This window comes from Elephas maximus, chromosome 2 (genome assembly GCF_024166365.1).
Source record: "Elephas maximus indicus isolate mEleMax1 chromosome 2, mEleMax1 primary haplotype, whole genome shotgun sequence".
NCBI classification, from domain to species: Eukaryota; Metazoa; Chordata; class Mammalia; order Proboscidea; family Elephantidae; genus Elephas; species Elephas maximus.
In genome coordinates, this window is record NC_064820.1 from 184,133,595 (window position 1) to 184,153,723 (window position 20,129).

Sequence of the window (20,129 nt, forward strand, 5' to 3'; positions counted from 1 at the left end):
TGGAGGTGTGATTTAATAGACCCAAAATGTTGGAAATTCACTTCAAAATCTGAAAGACCTGAGTCAAAATCCTTGTTCGCTCCTTCTTAGATAAATGGTTTTGGGCATATTAATTCATCATTCATCTAGTCAGTCGGTCAGTCAATAACATTTACACAGCGAGCCCAGCACTCTTCTAGGTGCTGAGGAAATGGAGATGGACTAAGGAAAATAACTTTCTTCAGAGAGGGCATGGACAAGTGAAGGAAACAAAGACACATAACAAATACTAATAAAGTATCAAATAAAGTGGGTGTGCAAAGGAAGGACCTAGTCATGTAAAATAGATGAGGCATGTTCACAAGAACTAATGTCCAAGCTGAAGCCAGAGGATGAATAGCCACGGTGGGAGTGTGGAAATTCAGGGGACCAAGTCTTCCAATCACCACTATATGGACCCATCTCTCGATCTGTCATACTGTGGTGGCTTGCATGTTATTGTGATGCTGGGAGCTATATCATCAATATTTTAAATATCATCAGGGTCATACCTGGTGGACAGGTTTCAGCAGAGCTTCTAGACTAAGACTAGGAAGAAAGGCCTGGTGGTCTACTTTCAAAAATTAGCCAATGAAAACCCTATGAATCATAACACAACATTTTCTAATATAGTGCAGAAGATGAGCCCCGTAGGTTGGAGAGAGCTCAAAATACATAGTGGCTGTAACAGTGGACTCAAGCATGCTTGTGATCATAAAGATGCTGCAGGACTGGGCAGTGTTTCATTCTGTGATATGTGGGGTCACCATGAGTCAGAGCTAACTTGATGGCAACTAACAACAACAAGTCTTTTGGAGAAGAAACGGCATGTGTGGATTCCCAGAGACTGGCTTGTTTGTTTTGAAACCTGAAATGATACCCATTTGTTCTAGATGGCAGGGATTGGATTGGAGTAGACAGCTGTACCCAGATCCTTAAGGGCCTTGAAGGAGATATCAGAATTCTGGATTTTTTTTTTCCTAAGAGCATTGCTTAACATCTAAATCCCAATTCATTCAGCTATAAATTAAGGTAATATTGGCTATATCATAAGGTTTTCATAAATATTATATGAGATTTATGTATGTAATTTACTTAAAAAACAAAGCCTGACACCCTATAAACATTTTATAATCATAGCTATTATTCGTTTTGTTGGTCTGGTTATTGTTACTATTCATATTGAATAAGCAGGTTTGAGGGTAGAGACAGAGTAAAGGTCAGGGCTAGGTAGATCAGCACTCATTCTGAGCCAATTTGCTTGGGGAGTAGCACAGCTAGATCATTTCCAGGAGATAAGTTACTAACTTCAGGAAGAAAATAAGAAGAAATCAGGCATTGTAACTCTAAAATATAGCTTTAAACAGGTAGGGCCTAGGATTGTATTCTCAGCTGGACACATTTTTGTGCCCCCTCCCTCACCAGGGGACATTTGGCAATGCCTGGAGACATTTTTGGCTGTCGCAACCAGGGGAAGCGTACCCTACTGGCATCTGGTGGGTAGAGGTTAGGGATGCTGCTAAACATCCTACGAGGCACAGAACAGCTATTCACAACAAAGAATTCTCTGGTCTAAAATGTCGATAATGCTGTGGTTGAGAAACCCTTGCCTAGAGCAAGCTGGCCAAAGTTAGAACAGGGGCCATAGGGGACACAGCATGGAGTGAGTTTATGTCCTTAAAGCTATCACTTTATTACGTGGTTGTCTCTGTCTTTTGCCTTTTTTTCTCTCTTCTGTTTTATCGGAATACAAAGTAAACATCATGTGGTGAATTACATATATAGTTTATTCTGTCTCAAAGCTGCTGAAACATGTATACCTTCTCTAACTAATCAGCTTAAGCAAACCTCTGCAGTGGGTGGTAATTGTAGCTGACAGTAGCAATCATGTGTTCCTAAAGTGGCAGTGGAGAAACATGAAGATTATGTGGGAGTGTCAAATCTGTGATTTAGGCGGGGCAGTGTCAAACATCTGCAAACAATATCGCTAGAACACCCAAGTTAAACATAATCAATTATACAAGGGTGTGAAGTTAGTGTTATATGCAGAATCAGGAAATTATAAATATAGCAAATTATTTCTTATCTAGAATAAACTAAGGGTTGATATGGTTGCAGTATGCTATTGATTATGCTACGAGGTTCTATATATATATATATAAAAACTCAAATTTGCTTAGAAATTTCTGATTTCTTTTCATTGTGTCATTTCTTTAATTGGAGTTAAGGTAATAGAAGTGGCAGGATGCTTCTATGTTTTAAAATTTCAAGATTGGATAAGAACAAGTGCTTCTGCAGTGTTTCATGTGTAAGATTTGGCAAAAATCTCATTTTTAAATATAATTTTGCAATGTTAATTGGCTTCCAGTAGTCTACATTTGTTTTAAATGTGAAAATTTTAAAATCAATAATTACTTTCTAAGAATGTATTTAAGAATCAAGAATATGCATATCAATTGGTGTGTGTGTACAATTTAATTTTGCTTGAGATGCTTCCTTAAATGTTGGTTATTAGAATCTTTCAAATACAAACTTTATTTAAATGATTCATAGGTGGCTTGAATCTCTCCCAGACCAAAAATGAGTTTATATTTAATGAGTTAAACAGATCTAATGAAGATAAGGAAAAATAAAATAAATATGTTTGCAAATATTTGTTGCATTTTTAACCCTACATTTCAGAAATAATAAGAAAAAACAACTATCAGATTTGGGCCAGGATTAGCTGTATAAAAGTCATAGGATCTAGAGTAGTCTATTAAAATGCCAATCTAATCATATTATTCCTCTGCATAACACCTTTTCATGGTTTCTCATTACTCTCGGGATAAAAACCAGATTCCTTCACATAGCCTAGAGCTTTGTACAGTCTCTGCCTACCTCTCTGCTCACCCCACCACCAGTCATCTACTGCCACAGGACCTTTGGACAAGCTATGGTCTCCTCTTGAAAGCTTTATTCCTACTGCCCCCAATATTTTGTTTAGTTACTCATTCTAAGTTAAATCTCTGTATAATACAACTCAGAGTCCCACAACTTCTCCCTTATATTCTTATCACAGAGGTGATTTTTACATTTTACATTTATTTGTGTGATGATTTGATACAAGGAGGAACAAAGAATTATAGCCATTTTTGCAATTAATTTACCACAGATATATGAAGTTTTTCAGGTTTGTTAACTAGACATTCCTTGTATTGACACATTTATGGAAGAGATAAACTCAGGAAAGAACAGATTAATAATATAAATATGGGTCATGTTTATAAAGAGGTTTATATTTTAGTAGGCCTATTTTAATAAGCCTATACTAAGTCTTAGAAGCAAGGAAGGCGAGACTACGTCTCAGTTACTTTGAACATGTTATCAGGAGGGATCAGTCCCTGGAGAAGGAAAGCAGGCTTGGTAAAGTAGAGGATCAGCAAAAAATAGGAAGACCCTCAACGAGATGGATTGACACAGTGGCTGCAACAACGGGCTCAAGCACAGCAATGATTGTGAGAACGGTACAGGACCAGATAGTGTTTTGTTCTGTTGTTCGTAGGGTCACTATGAGTCGGAAACAACCGGATGGCACCTAACAACAACAACATGCTAAGTCTTAGACTCATTGGATCCTTCTGATAATCCCATGAGGGATGTAGAAAAGTTATTTATTTAACAAACATATTCTAAGCATCTACTACTGTGTTGAATGCTAGGGATACAAATATAAAAATGATCGGCAGTCTTACTCTTCTGCCTTCAGGGAGAATCTTTTTGGGGGACAGAGTACATATACAAAACAACCAATTATAATACAGGATAATTAGAGCTATGTTGAGGAAAATAAAAAATGATGAGTGAACTAGTAGGGGAAATGGTTAATTCTTTTGAGGAGGGCAAAGCATGCCTTGTGGAGGCTGAGATGATGTTTGAGATTTTACCTTGAAGGCAAGGTAAAATGAAGAAGGGAAAGAAGTGGGAAGAGTATTCCCAGCAGTAGATCCAACATGAATAAATGAGCAAGGATAGTATGAGGTTTGTGTAGCACAGAACCCTGAGATGTAGAGGGATATTGGTAGATGATGGATGGCTCTACCAAAGGAGTTTGTCGGTGGGACATTCACTCTATACACCAGAGGCTGGTGCTCAGACTTGACATTGTTTCTATGCTAATTAGCTTATTGAAAGACATTTAAGTATGCGTATGAAAGTACCCCTGAGGTAAGCAAGAGAAAATAAATTTATAATGGATTAAAATAAAGAATTTATTAGTTCATATAAATTAATAGTCTTGGGGTGTCAATTTCAGCCATAGCTTAATAGGTTTCACCAGGACTTGGTCTCCTCTGGATTTCTCTGCGTTGCTTTTTTCTCAGGCCAGCTCTTCCCTACAGATGAAAAGCAGTTCCAAATCTTGTATCTTTTTCTCTCAGCCTTTTGAATAGCATTCTCATAATTCTCTTTCGTGAGCTCCACTTGGGTAAATCCACCACCTCTCAGAGATAGGAAAATCCTGATGGCTACCTCTCAATTAAAACCCCAGTTCTAAAGCCAGGGAGCCAAATCAGTTGTAACCAAACCACATGCCTGAAAGCATTGGTCCTCAACTTTAACACATTAGAATCTCTGGGAGAGCTTGTTAACACGGATACCTGCAAGCGCCTGCGTATGCAGGTCAAGGGTAGGGCTTGATAATTTGCATGTCTAATAAATGTTCAGGTGATGCTGATGCTGCTGGTCCAGGGACCACACTTTGAGAACCACTGCCTTAGAGTATTGGAGTAATAGTTTTCCACAGAAAATCTAAGCGCTGTTACCTGAAAATGTAGACTAGGTTCCTGGCTAGCTGAAACCACAGATTTAAACTGTCTGGGAAAATTTGTGAAGGCCATGACAATTGTTTGCATTTCAGTTTTTTTCCTTCCCCTATAGGGTCGCTATGAGTCAGAATCGACTCAACGGCACTGGGTCTGGTTTTTGGTTTTTTAGGGGTCCTTCCTACTCCAACTATCCAATAGCCTCACATGATTTTTCTGGCTACACAAAGCTGTTCACCTTTAAGTATAAGATCTTTGCCATTCTGCATTTAAACATATGTTGTTTTTTGCTTTTCTCAGAAGGACCTGACCCAAAGATCTGATGGTTGTATAGCCATAGAACAGCTTGACACAGTCTTAAAAAAAAAAAAAAAAATCAGTTGCAATGAACTGATTCATGACAACTCCATGTGTGTCGGAGTAGAACCGTGTTCCATAGGGTTTTCAATGGCAGATTTTTTAAAAGTAGATCACCAGGGATTTCTTCCAAGGCATCTCTGGACAGACTTGAACCAACAACCTTTTAGGTTAGCAGGCAAGCATGTTAACCATTTGCATCATTCAGGGACTAACACATAATCAAGGGGAGTGAAATTCTTGGCTATTATTGAAAACTGTCTATCGTCGGTGGTTTTAAATAATTAGACAACAGATTTTAGAGGAAAAATGGTCCTGAAACACTGATAGAATTAAATCCTTTCCTTTAACAGTCTCAGTACCTACTACAGAGAACTCAGTGATCTGGCCAAGGATAGAGAGTTGGTTAGTAGGCTCAGATCTCAATTTCCTGTGCTAATTCTGCCACGCTATCTATGTTTTACTTCTCTCCAATAAAGCCTGGCTTCTCAGAAAATAAGGAAGACTGAAGAGGAATTGATTCCTTTGAATTGTGTTGGTGAAGAATATTGAATATACCATGGACTGCCAGAAGAATGAACAAATCTGTCTTAGAAGAAGTACAGTCAGAATGGCCCTTAGAGACAAGGATGGCGAGACTTTGCCTCACATACTTTGGGCAGGTTGTCAGGAGGGATCAGTCCCTGGAGAAGGACAACATGGTTGGTAAAGTAGAAGGTCAGCAAAAAAGAGGAAAACCCTCAACAAGTTGGATTGACACAGTGGCTGCAACCATAGGCTCAAGGATAACAATGACTGTGAAGAAGACACAGACCAGGCAGTGTTTCATTCTGTTGTACGTAAAGTCTCTGTGAGTTAGAACTGTCTCAACGGCACCTAACAACAACAGCAACATCATGCAAAGACCATGAACTTCAGAATCAGAGAGAAGTAGCTTGGAATTCCATTTTATTTTGATATTCTGACTGAAAGACAATGAGTAAATTAAGTACCCTTATAGAGTCTCAGTTTTCTTGTTTTTGAAATGAGATTAAAAGCAGAGGACACACAGGGGTTTTGTGAGGATTAAATACAGAAATATATGTAAAATGCCAAGCCCAGTGTCTGGGGAAGTATCAGTTTGTTGGTAAATGTTAGTTCCTTTACTCTTTTCCCTTTTCTTATATAAGTCTATGTATCTAAACAAGAGCCTTCACCTATTATCCCAACAAAATGACTAAATGTAGAGATTGTAGGCACTATGGCAATCTGATGAGGAACATATTCTCCTTCAAGAGAGTTTTTAACCCCCGTCCAGGTATTTTCTTGAGTGGCTTTTCCTTTCAGTTATCTACAGAACTAATGAGTATAATTGTTAACAGCTACCATTTATGTCGCTATGAGTTAGAATCCACTCAACGGCAACAGGTTTGTTTTTTGTTTTTATCATTTATGGGATGCTTATCCTGTGTCTGACTTTGTGCAAAGTGTTTGGCACACCCTAACAGACTGTATTTCTCATTACAATACCAGGGAGTTAGTACTAGTGTTAGCCCAGATTTGCAAGAGACAGGCTGGTATGACTTAACTCCCATCTTAATTATTAGGGCCTTGGTGCCACTGAAGGGTGAACAAGGGACAGAGGTTAAATGGAGAAGTTTTACTGAGATGACTGACATGTTATTTTGAAAATGAATTGAATCTTAGTTTTCGGTTATGGCTTCATGTATTCGTAGACATCTTCACGGGAGTGGTATGGGGTAGGATGAAGATACCCATTCTTAGATGAAAACTGGGATATAGGAATTCCTGTATGGCCCATCCCTTTTGTATATACTAGCCTCTAGCTAACCCGGACAATTGGCCTGTGTTTGTCCTTGGATCATGCTCTTTAGTTTTCTTGCCTCTGACTTGGCTTGAAAAATTTCCTCCTCTCTTTAAATGTCTATAGCCATCCTCTCCATTTGCCCAAACCTGATAGATCCTTCAGACTAGCTCAATTACTCTCTCAGTTTTCTCACTGCTGTAACACAAATACCACAAGTCAGAAGCTTTAAAGAACAGAACCTTATTTTCTGCCAGTTCTGGAGGCTAAAAGTCTAAATCGGGGTCCCCTCATGTTGACTCTTTCCTTGTTCGTGGTGTTAAGCATTTTGTGGTTCTTGGTGATCTTCACGTGGCATCTGTCTTCCTAGTATGTGCTTGTCTCTGTGTCTAATCTATTCTTTTTTACAACTCAAAAGTGATTAGGTTTAGGGCGCACCCTACATTGGTATGGCATCATTAACAGAACAACAACAACAACAAAAAAAACCCATTGCCATGGAGTCGATTCTGACTCATAGCAAACCTATAGGACATAGTAGACCTGCCCCACAGGGTTTCCAAGGAGTGCTTGGTGGATTCAAACTGCTGACCTTTTGTTAGCAGCCGTAGCTCTTAACCACTACACCACCAGGGTTTCCAATGGAACAAGAACAACAACAACAAAAACCCTATTTCCAAACAGGATTACATCCACAGGCAGAGGGATTTGGATTCCAAGTCATATTTTGGGGGACACACAATTCAATCCAGAACAATTACCTTTCTTTATGAAGCCCCACCCGGGTTACACAGCATTACTCTCTGATCTTGAAGTTCTAATTTGCTGTTTTTAAAAATATTTATTGTACAAATAACACATGTACAAATTTTTAAAATAAGATAGAGATAAGCAAAAGGAATAAAAATGATCACCTGCAATTTCACCAGCCAGCACGCTGTGCTCACATTTTGCATGTATGAATATGCGTGGTTGTAAAGAAACATGTATATTATGTAAATAATACATGTATATAATATATTAAATATCTATTATTCTATAACTTGCTCCTTTTCTTCAACCATAACATTGAATGTTAGAAAATATGACTCAGATGTTTTCATCTATACCTTCAAATAAGCCTTATTAATTGGGTATAAGTCACTTTTCAGGTATTTTAAAGGAATGAATATTTAGCAAGAAATGACTAGTTTTCTGTCATTTGTGTGTTATAGGATCTTGAGGAAATCACTCAATCTGTTATTTTTAGTGGAAAAATATTTAGAGTGTCGTTTTAAAAAATAGATGAAATAATGCAAACAAGTTGTGTAATATACTACCTGGCACATAATAACCACTCAAAAGCATTTATCTTTAGCATTATTAGCATTACCCTTGTTTATTCATCCAACTTTTGTCAACTACGTGTCCGGAAATATGCTACTCTAGCTTACCTTCTAGGAGCTTAAAATCTATTTAAGAAATTTTCCTAAATAACAGCATTTCCACAACTGACAGTGGGATATGATGGATAAGCCAAGCCTTTAGTCTTAAAAATGAGGTGCCCAGTCCCCAGTGCCGTTGAGAGGTAGAGATTCTAAAAAAAAATTATAAAGAACAAGAGTTCCTCTATCTCGATGGAGATTTTATAACGAGCCATCCAAACATGTAACCGGCAACCTAGGAATTTTCTTTTATCTTTTGGATTCTATAGTAAAAGAGCAAAAACCAAAATAGCCCTGTCACCTCCAGCCACTGTCAATTAATGCCTGGAAGTGGATTAACTACAAGAAAAGCAATTCAAGTAAGAGGAGACTCACCAGCTGTCAGGCAGGGTTAGTCTCCTTGGAGGGACCACATACATACCCTGTTGCCAAGGAAAACAGCCTACAACATCATCTTTTTTCAGGGCACGAGTAAATTCCTGCCTCATCCATACAAAACCTGCAGACCTCCAAGAGGCCAGAGGGTACTGATTAAAATTCATGCCTAGCAGAAACAGCTTGCATGCTCCTTGCCACACTCTTGTACACGGTATTCAAAAGAGGATCCCAAGGACTTAGCTATTGTCTCAGCTCTGCATTTGAACTCCGTTCATGTACAAGTATAGAGCAACTAGTGTTTTACAAAGGGCAGGGGTGGTTACAATGTTTAAAGTACTTGGCATTATCAGAAATCCTTATGCTTGTATTCTTTTTTGTGGAAGGGACAAAATGTGTCTGCTGCATTCTTTTTTACCTTAAGCCTTTGTTGTCAGGTTGGAAACACTTCTGAATTCTGTTAAACAATGGAGGAATGGGTTTTGTACAAGCAACTGTGTATGTTTGTGTGTGTGTGTACATACGTGTATGTTTCTCAAAGACTGGAAAAGCAAAGGAGACTATTAAATAAAAATCTTAAAGCAAACCTGTGGGTTACTAGGTCCATCTGGGTCTTTACTGACTATGCTTCACTGGATTATTTGACTAGAAACACCTGTTGTTTTCTCTACAGAGCTGTTGGGGAGAGAAGGCATGCAGCCAGATCTTAGCGATTAGGGTACGTGGCTGGTGCATGAACCTCGGTAAGTTCTACAGAAAGCAAGGGAGTAAATACTGTAGTAAGCATCCTCTGTCAATCCCGTGCTACTTTTGGAGAATTTTTGGCATTTGCTTCCTTGCACTTGGCATTATAGACTATTTTAATAGTGTTTACATTCTCGTTCTGCTCCCTATCTCAACAAGCTGTTAAGAGAAGCCACATTTAAACAAGCATCCCTGCATCTTTTGCTACTCTAGGAAGAGGGTGGCAGGCTGTTTGCTAGAATAGTCTGTAAAGGACCGTCTCCAAATAAACTACTTTAATGCTAAGCAAAATGCCACGTATGTAAAATAGGTAATGCCGGATTCTGTAAAATGCTTTTTAAAAGATGAGGGAAAAGAATTTAGCATCAAATAAATCTGTCAGCATGAGGAGTTCCAGAAATAGTTGGAAAGGTAATTTGAATTGCTTCATATTGCAGTTACTATTTGCTTCTTTAAATTAGCCTTCATTATCTTATGAAAGGATCTTAAAAGAATAATTTATTTGACTCTCCAGGGGCTTGTGGCCATATCATGAATAGATGTTTAAAGAGTCTTCTAAGAGTCTGTAAGACCGAATTTAATCTCTGCATCGAACACTTTTACTTATTGTTGATCCCCTTCCAAACACCCCACAATCCAAATTTCTCAAGGAAGTCTTTTTTTACATCAGTGTTAATGCACTGACATGCAGTAGGGAAATTAGCCTTGAGTTATATGTATCAAGAGAAACAACAAAGCGAATGTGCTTTGTTCTTAGCAAGCTTACTTAATCTCTCAGATATGTAAAGATGAATGAGAAAACAATATGAACCAGCTCATCCTCTTAACTGGAATCATAGAACGAATGTTGGAGTAGAAAAGTACCTCAGAAGAGTATTCCATCTAGACTCCTTGTTTTGTATTAAAAAAGAGGAAATTCAGAGCAGTAATACAACTGACACAAGACCCATAGGAAGGGATCTGCAGCAACCAGAAAACAAATTGCTGCTTGATATTTCCAGTTCTGTATTTGTATTCACGTTTTACAATCCCAGTACTTGCTGTGTGATCAACAGGAATCAACTGGGGGAATTCTTCAAAACACAGGTACCTAGGATTCTTTTTTAGAAGATCAGAGTTAAGAGTGCTAGAGTATAGCCTGAGAATCTGCCTTTTGACAAATGAAAATTCTTGATACTGAAACTGTAAAAAACCCTGAACTGTAATATTTTCTGTCTCCAAAGATCAAAGGCCACTACTTACAATATAAACCTGTATTAAAAAATCAAAAATATATTATTTTGAGCGTATTTTTAGATGACCTGTGTTCATATGTGAGACTTTGGGGGAAGTTTTACATTTAGATCCGTGTGTTAGATCCATTTATAAGTCAATTTTCCTGGAATCGCCATTTATACTTATGGCTTTTAGATGTCTGTCATCTGTAATATTGGTATTTCTCAGAGTCCATCTAGAGCTTTGACCAATTCAATCAACATTCTCTTTAGTAAGATATTGAGTCCAAAGATGCCCTGAAACAATCCCAACTGAGATGTACTATAGTAACTAATGTCACACAGAAACAGTTAAAATACTTGGCAACTGATGAACTGCTATGCTCGTCATGTGTGATTTTCCTAGATATAGGCAAATTGTGCTTTGGCAAGAGATCAGCACTCGATTTTTTTAAATCACGCTCTCACAAAAAAACCACAGGTTAGACTAGGCTGACTACTGTCCATGGTGCTAATTGTGATCCTTTCAGAGTGATGGTACTTTTTAGAGAGCCAGCTTGTGAAAGGCCTTTAACAGTCTTTGTTTTAATGTGCATACGTTTGGCAGCACCTAGTATGTTCCGGTACTATATTCTGTACCCAGATAATTCTCCCCCAAGTCAAATGAGTTATGGCTCCCTGCAATAATTTAGGTAGTTGACTTTGACTTTCAAGTACAATTTATGGGGGGTGGGGAGGAATGACAAATGGACAAGAGTTGAAGGTTGTCCTTTAAAAAGACAGTCTTGACCTCTAAAGCTCATGTACTCTATTCTAGCCATTTCAAAGGCTGTGTACTCAACTGCTTGTGTGAATTGTGCTTTTATACTGTCCCATTTGACAATTAAAATGGAAACACGTGGAAAAAGCCATTGTTTGTTTTTTCTATAGTGCCATCAGTGCGCACTGTGCTGAACAATAGTCAGAGCATGGCAAACAAAGGCTGTGCCCTGTGGAGCTTACAACTGAGCAGCGTGATACAATGCAGAACAATGCAACTCAGAACAAGCATGTGGTGATTAACAACCTTTCTAAGTGGCATTCTTTGCAGAATAGTTTTTTTATATATATAAATCAGTGGGTGGTGGGGCGGACATACATTAATTGAGAAGCAGTTTCTTCTGTAGGGACTTTGACAGAGGCACAAATCAGCCTTGGGTGAATAGACCAAGGAGGAAAGACGATTAGGAGGGTGGCATGATCAGTAATTAAAAAGATTTCAGGGCATGCTCTCTCTGCACTGAATGGAGAAATTGGTAACTCTTGGAAATAGCTAGTATAGCCACATTATAAAAGAAAATAGGAGCCAAGGTATTTAATCAAGAAAAGTCCTGTCTAGTATTTCAGGAAAAGACACTGGCTTTTAACAGCATCCACAAAAAGTAGAAGAGGACAAGGTCGTGTGTGTATGTGTTTAGAAATTTGAAATATTAGTTGAAGCGTGTAGAAATTGTAGCAGATATTTGGGAAATGAATTCTAAGTTGGTTACAGAAGAAGAAATGGTGCAGATTAGCTAAAATTGTAAGTTCTAGGAGGCATCAATTCAGAGCAATGGCTGTGAGGGGTCAAAGTTGTTTTGGAACATAAATCCAGTAGAAGTGTGTTCTGTTTTATATGTGTGTCTGTGTGTGTGTACAACACTGTAGTAAGGTAGAGCAACGCTGTAAGCAAGAAGTCATTTATTTTTAATCCAGTCATTATAGCCAATATTTATTGAGTGCCTGCTATGGGAAAGCACCGTTCTAAACTGTTGTTAGTTTCTGTCAAGTCAGCTTCTACACATGGCAATCTAATATATAACAGAACAAAACATTGCCTAGTCCTCTTCATGATCATTGGTATATTTGAGTCCGTTGTTATGGCCATTGTATCCATCCATCTCACTGAGAGTTTTCCCCATTTTTGCTGACCCTCTACTTTACCACACATGATGTACTTTTCTAGTGATTAGTCAGTGTGTCCAAAATAAACAAGCTGAAGTCTTTCCATCCTTGCTTAAATTTCTTTTAAGACTGAACAGTATATATATTAAATCAACAGTATATGTATTAAATGTATAGTATGGCAGCCCTGTGAATTAATTAAAAATACTATTATAACCCCTTTTGCACAGATTAGTAAACTGAGGCACAAAGAAACTAAGTAAATTCTGAGACCTAATATACTGACTTCAGGGCCAGTACACTAAACACTATGCTGTAGCTTCCTCTCAAAATTCCAGGTTGCATTTCTTCCCCTATCCTTCAAATATATATATATATATATATACAAGAAAAACCCTTCTTGATGGATTTCTCCTGTATTTTCATAAAGGCTGGGAAAATTTTTTTTTTTTTTTGGTGCTTCTGTAATCCCATATGTCATTCTCCCTACAGAGTTTACATTCTGCTCAAATATACTATATGAACTGATGAATTAAGTGAATAATATGATATTGCTTGTGTCAAATACAATAGATTTAATATATAAAATATTGAGATGACATACTAGATAGGAAAGAAAACCCTGTAATTGTTTTGAGCCCCTCCTCCCCAAAGAATAGTATAAAACTGAAAAATAAAACACGTAATAGATTGAAGTCTTAACCCCTGGAAAATATTAGCAAATGGCTTCTACTATATTTGCTTCATTGCAGAAGGCTCCAAAGTTACTTACGGCAACCTGGGTTCAACAATATCACATCCAAAGAGATTATAGTTAAATGCGGATTTTCAATTGCTTTCTTTTTTTTTTTTCTATTTTTTATCCCATATGTAGCAACATCAAAGGTATTTCTTGACAGGCATGAATTTCCAATCTTGCTTTTTTTATTTTCCTTTTTTGTAGCATTCCAGATATCTTTTGTCCCAGCAGCTTTCATAAATTTCTTAAACATGCATTATTTTAGGTGATATTTTATTTACAAATATAGACTATTCTAGAACATTTTCTGCTTCTGCTAAGAAGACATGGAAACCAACTGCCATTGGAAACATCTATTATGAGAATTATTATGACAACCCTAAAGGAGACCACTAACTTAAAAATGCAAGAGTAAAATGTAAGGGCATTTATGTAGCCTATTATCTTGTTAAGTTTAAGCTTTCCTGATATATTTGTTCCTCCAGCTTGAATAAAAAATTTTACTCATATCTTCTCAACCCTAAACATATGATTCACCAAATAATTAAGAAGGCAAAAACTCCTTGCCATTGAGTCAATTCCAACTCACAGAGATCTTATGGGACAGAGTAGTACTGCTACATAGGGTTTCCAGGAAGCAACTGGTGGATTTGAACTGCTGAACTTTTGGTTAGCAGCTGAACTCTTAACCACTGTGCCACTGGGTCTCCAATAGAGCACAATAAACTTTATTAAATGTTAATTTACACAATTTCTGGAATTCCTATAATGACTTTAGGCAGATATGCATTTGGCTTTTAGACTGGAGTTATTAATAGGATAGACAGATAGATGATAGATTGATAGATGATAGATAGATCAATAGATTGGTAGATTGGTAGATCAGTGGATAGGTAGATCGGTAGATCAGTAGATCGATGATAGATAGATAGACAGATAGATAGATAGAGAGACAGACAGATAGATAGATCTTCTTTTTTCTCTCTTTACTAATTTCTTCTCATTCTTCTCTAAAAACTTCACCAGACTTTTCCTAAATTAATCAACAACAAAACTGCCATGTTTTCTTTTCAAACAACTATGAGGCCTCACTTCCTTTAAGACTAAACTTCATAAAAACAAAGTCTATTTCACAGTACACTTTTTAAATCCTTAAGTCCCTGAAATGTCTACCACGCCACTGAAATTCCTCTTTCAAATATAATTGATTCCTCTTTTGTTTTTTACCTCTTCCTAAATTGAGATGTAATTTAAAGAGGGTGAAAGACACATATCTTAAGTAATTTTGGAAAATGTGTACAGCTGTGTAAGTCACACACCTATGAAGATACAGAGCATTTGCATCATTCCAGAACAATCCCCTCATGCCACCTGCCAGTCAGTCACACCCCATTCCCCAGCGGCCACCACAGTCCTGATTTCTTTCATTATGTTTTATTTTTTTTCCTCCTGTGTGGAACTTCAAATAAATTAAATATGCGATGTGTACTCTTTTGTGTCTAGTGTATTTCACCTGTCTCCTCTGCTGATAGTTCCTACATATTTAGTCGGTGCAATTCTCCTATGGTTCATTTATATCTGATGCAGCACACTGAGCATCACCACAGAGCAGTGGTATAAGTAGGTACGTGAAAGACGATAAGTTCAAAAACTAACTCATTATCTTCCTCTTCTTTCATTTCCATATCTCAGTTAATGAAGAGGTAAAATCTAATAATTTTTATCTTATAAATGTCAAAAAAATTATTAAAGAGATCTTAAATGAAACTAAAATGGTATTCCATTGTTGCTGTTGCTGTTGAGTGGATTCTGACTCATAGCAACCCTACAGGACAGAGTACAACTGCCCCATAAGTTTCCAAGTGTACCTGGCAGATTCGAACTGCCAAGCCTTTGGTTAGCAGCCATAGCACTTAGCCACTATGCCACCAGGGTTTCCAAAATGGTATTACAATAGTCAATTCTTAATTTTTTGTAAGGCTTGGAGAGCACAGACTGATTTGGAATTGGAAAAAAAAAAGAAAAGAAATGAAGAAAAAAGCCTTATGATGAATAATATTTGGAGATGATAACACATTAACTCCCTAAGAGAACAATGATCATTTATGATCTTTCATCCTAAATAATGTTTAGATTAAAAAATCCAAATACCGTTTTCTGCATGCAATTAGTCCAGCAACTCACCTACAGGCAGGAGAATACAAAATCCTATATATAGATTTTCCATGTACTTATTATATGGTATTGGAGTATCATCAGGCTTTTATCCTATCCACAAATCTTCATCAGCTAGAACCGAATATGAAAACAGTGTTCCTAATCAGTTATTCCCATTCAAAAAGAAAGCAAGCCACTCAACTGGTCCGAGAGAAGAAAACACAAAGGATTCTATTTATATTGTATACAAAAAAAAAAAAAAAAAAGACTAAAAATTACCATTGAATTTGTGAGAGCTGAATTACATACATTCCATAGGTATTAAGTTCAATGACGGTTATATTTTTAGTAAAAATATTTCATTCTCATCCCAAATGTCAGGACATCTTAATTAGTTGTGCCACAGAAAGGACTTTTCCTCATAATTTCCCTAAGGTGAAGATTCAAATTCAAGCATCCCAACTTGGACTGAGAAAGAATTTTCAGATTTTTATATATATATATATATATATATAATTTATTTTTGTTGTTGTTGAGAATATACACACCAGATCATACACCAATTCAACAGTTTCTATATGTATAATTCAGTGACATTGATTACGTACTTCGAGTTGTGCAGCCATTCTCACCCTCCTCTTCCGAGTTGTTTCTCTTCTATTAACATAAACTCACTGCCCCCTAAATTTTCTGTATAATCTTTCAAGTTGCTATTGTCTATTTGATTTCATATAGATAGAGCTTAAACGGGCATGATGCTCAAGGCAGACATTCTTTTTTTTATTGTGCTTTAAGTGAATGTTTACAATTCAAGTCAGTTTCTCATACAAAAACTTACACATACATTGTTATGTGACTTGAGTTGCTCTCCCTGTAATGTTACAGCACATTCCTCCTCTCCACCCTGTTATTTCCCATGTTCATTCAACAGCTCCTGCTCCCCTCTGCCTTCTCATCTTGCCTCTGGACAGGAGCTGTCCACATAGTCTCCTGTGTCTACTTGAGCTAAGAAGCACACTCCTCACCAGTATCTTTTTATGCCTTATAGTCCAGTCTAATCTTTGTCTGAAGAGTTGACTTCAGGAATGGTTTTAGTTTTGGGTTAACAGAGAGTCTGGGGGACATGACCTCTGGGGTCCCTCCAGTCTTAGTCAGACCATTAAGTCTGGTCTTTTTACTAGAAATTGAGGTCTGCATCCCACTTTTCTCCTGCATCATCAGGGATTCTCTGTTGTGTTCCCTGCCAGGGCAGTCATTGATAGTACCCGGGCACCATCTAGTTCTTCCAGTCTCAGGCTGATGGAGTCTCTGGTTTATGTAGCCCTTTCTGTCTCTTGAGCTCATATTTACTTTGTGTCTTCAGTGTTCTTCATTTTCCTTTGCTCCAGGTGGGCAGATATTCTTTACTAGATGTTAAACTATGGTTTTAAGAAGGCTTTATGGGATATTTTTGCTTTAAGGCTTAAGGTTAAAGATATCTCAGGGCAATAGTTTCGAGGTTCAGGCCTCCATGGGTCCAGAATGTCTGGATTCCATTAGAATTTGAAATTCTCTTCTATATTTCCCCCCTTTTGATCAAGATCCTTTTATAGAATCTTTTATCAAAATGTTCAGTAATGGTACCCAAGCACCATCCAGTTCTTCTGGTCTCAGATAAAGTTTTAAGCCGCCTCTGGCTTCTTTCTTCAGAAAAAGATGCGCTAATTGTCATACATATACCTGATCCTCTGCAAAGTTCAAAGAATAATATGAATAAACATTGGGGAAAGATGGTTGTGCTGTTTCTATTGTATTTATGGTAATAATAATGACATTAGTTAACATTAGGGAAGGCCTCTGTGTGCCACACTTTATGTGTGTCATCTAATTAAATCCATACAGCAGCCCTATGGTACTTAGAGAGTTAAAGTAACTTTCTCAAGAAATCCTACTCAGAATCATCAGCTTCCAAAGTCAATGTTATTAATCACTCTAACATGAGGATACAAAATTTTATTTATTTATTTATTTTTGTCTTTTTCTTCCCGGTATCCTATTTGGAGAATTTTTCCTTTTTTTTTTAAAGAAGGAAATTTATCCCGTTTGCACCTGTAGAGGGTAAATTTTTTGCTCTGCAGAGTCAGAAGGAGAGTATCAGTCAGAGAAATAATAAGAAATGATGACAACCACATCATGTTGCTCTACAGAAGAGGGGAAAATGAATTACTGCATGACAACAGGGTGCATTTGGAAAGTAGAACTTCAAGTAATCCTAGGATAAAAATTTATTTCTGAGCGGTATGTGATCTTCCCCTATGCCCCAGGTTTAGGCCAAGAAGTGCCCACTCACTCATCATTGGGGCAGACATGTACACATCTCTCTCTAAGCTTCAACATAAGTATGGACCCCAAACTTACCACTCATATAACTAGACACATGAGCATTGCCAGCTGAGAAAATGAATTTTTCACGCACTGCTGGAGTCCTAACCCTGAGCAGACACAGCATCCCCCCAGCATAGAGGCTTTGTGAGTGAAATCAGTGCTGCTGACAGGATCCACATTTTCAATCTATATTCATCTATACAACATCATATCTTCTCAGGGAGGGCATTGTCATACAGTGGAAGCTAATGTTCTGGCAGGCTTTTATCTTGCTAGTCTATCATTACATTCCCAACTGAACCAGAAGGCCTCGAGGGTTTTCTGTTGCTCTCAATCAATCAGTATGGCAGTTACCGACTCGACTTTCCTAGCGCACTGCACGGGGTTTCCACATTCAGCGGCTTTTCCTCTCCCCACACAAGAAATCTGGAATAATTAATTGAAAAAAATAAATTGAGGCGCATTAGGTTTACAATATTTGACCAGGCTATAAGTTTCAATTAATGTTTTCACATTTTCAGTCTTCCCTCTAGCTGCTATTTAAGAAGCTGCTGCTAATTTGAAGTTCAAGAGGAGTGTTTCAAACCATACGACTGTCAACTCATCTTCTTAAGGTGGCAATCTTTAGATTCGGGGTGGGAGGAGGATTGTTAATGTAATTACTCTAATAATGTGAAATATATATGGACCAGTTAGATATATGAGATATTTTTAAATAGGTACATTTTCCTCATAACAGAAACATTTCATTTAAGCATTAGTTTAATTTTTTTACGAAATCTTTTCTAGATACATTATAAACCCTCTGTCTTCTTAAACAGGGTATGCTGACCATAATTTAACTTTCTTCTATAGGACTCAGGAATATCAATACAAGTGTACATTGTCGTGTTATTGTGTAGAGATCCTCTGCTAGATTTTAAACAATTTAATAAAGAAGGTATTCATGGAGAAACATAAACTTTATTCATACACTCATTTTCTGTATATTTATCGAGGTACTACTATACATCAACCACTGTGCTTGGTAAACATTAGTGAACCAAAACAGAAACTGTCCTTATGCTCTTGGATTGATTTATAGATAGGATAAATATACAAATAAATACATAATACAAATCTGGTAAATGGCAAGAAAGAACAGATGTCATCAAAAAGTAGGGTTATCTAATTCAGATTCAAGGGTCAGGGAAAGTCTCTTTGGGGAAGTGAGATTTTCAAGAGAGCTTAAAAAAATTAGGAATTAGCAAGATGAACGGAAATGGCATGTCAAAGGACTTCAGATTGGAAAGACCTTGGAACACTCAAGGATAGAATACAGGGCCAGAAGCATAGAGAGGGAAGGAGACTTCAGAACAATATTCAGGGTCTGTAAAAGTTAAGAGAAAGAAATACTATCTACTTTCTAGGAGGTTATTTAAAAATCCAGGAAAATAATCACAATATTAAAGAAAAATTGTTAAAAAAAAAAAAAAAGGACTTGATGTCCTTAAGAATTAATGAGGATTTAGGTCAAATGCAGATGTAATTCACAAGTTACCTTTACATTTGTTATTCATCTCAAATTTTCCTTTAAGTTATCTGAGGAGTCCCCAAGGAATTTAAAATGAGTCTGACAAGGGATAAAACACACAAATTGATTTATGCCAACTGAAATCCCAAAGTCATTGTTTCCCAGATCCCCAGCTTCTTAGACCTCAGGAGTTTCTACAAAAGGGATTACTAAACAAATGAAACCTAGTGCATTGCTAGTGTGAGAACAGTTTATATGCAAAATGAATTAAATTACGGTAAATTATCATAAAGTTTAGTATTATGAATTGTGAGTGAATCTCAAAATAGTGAAAGTATCTGTTTAGATTATCATTAAAATCAAGAATGAAATGAGTTTTCTCAAACAACCTCCCTGCTTTATTGTATTACGCCACAAAAACATTTTTCTCTTGGGAAAAAAAAATGATCAAAATAAAAATATCCTCAAATCATGCTTCTATTTCACTGGCATTGTTGATTACTTAAATAAAAACATACAGAAAATATTTTATTTCCTTGGAATCAATTTTCTGTTCATCAAAAAAAAAAAATCATGAATTGTTGCTTCCATTCATTATAAGCATTGAAATTCATTAGCCAATTAATGGCACTCAGTATGTGTTATTCTTAATCTACCCATAAAATTGATCATTAAAACTCAGCAACAGATTTTTG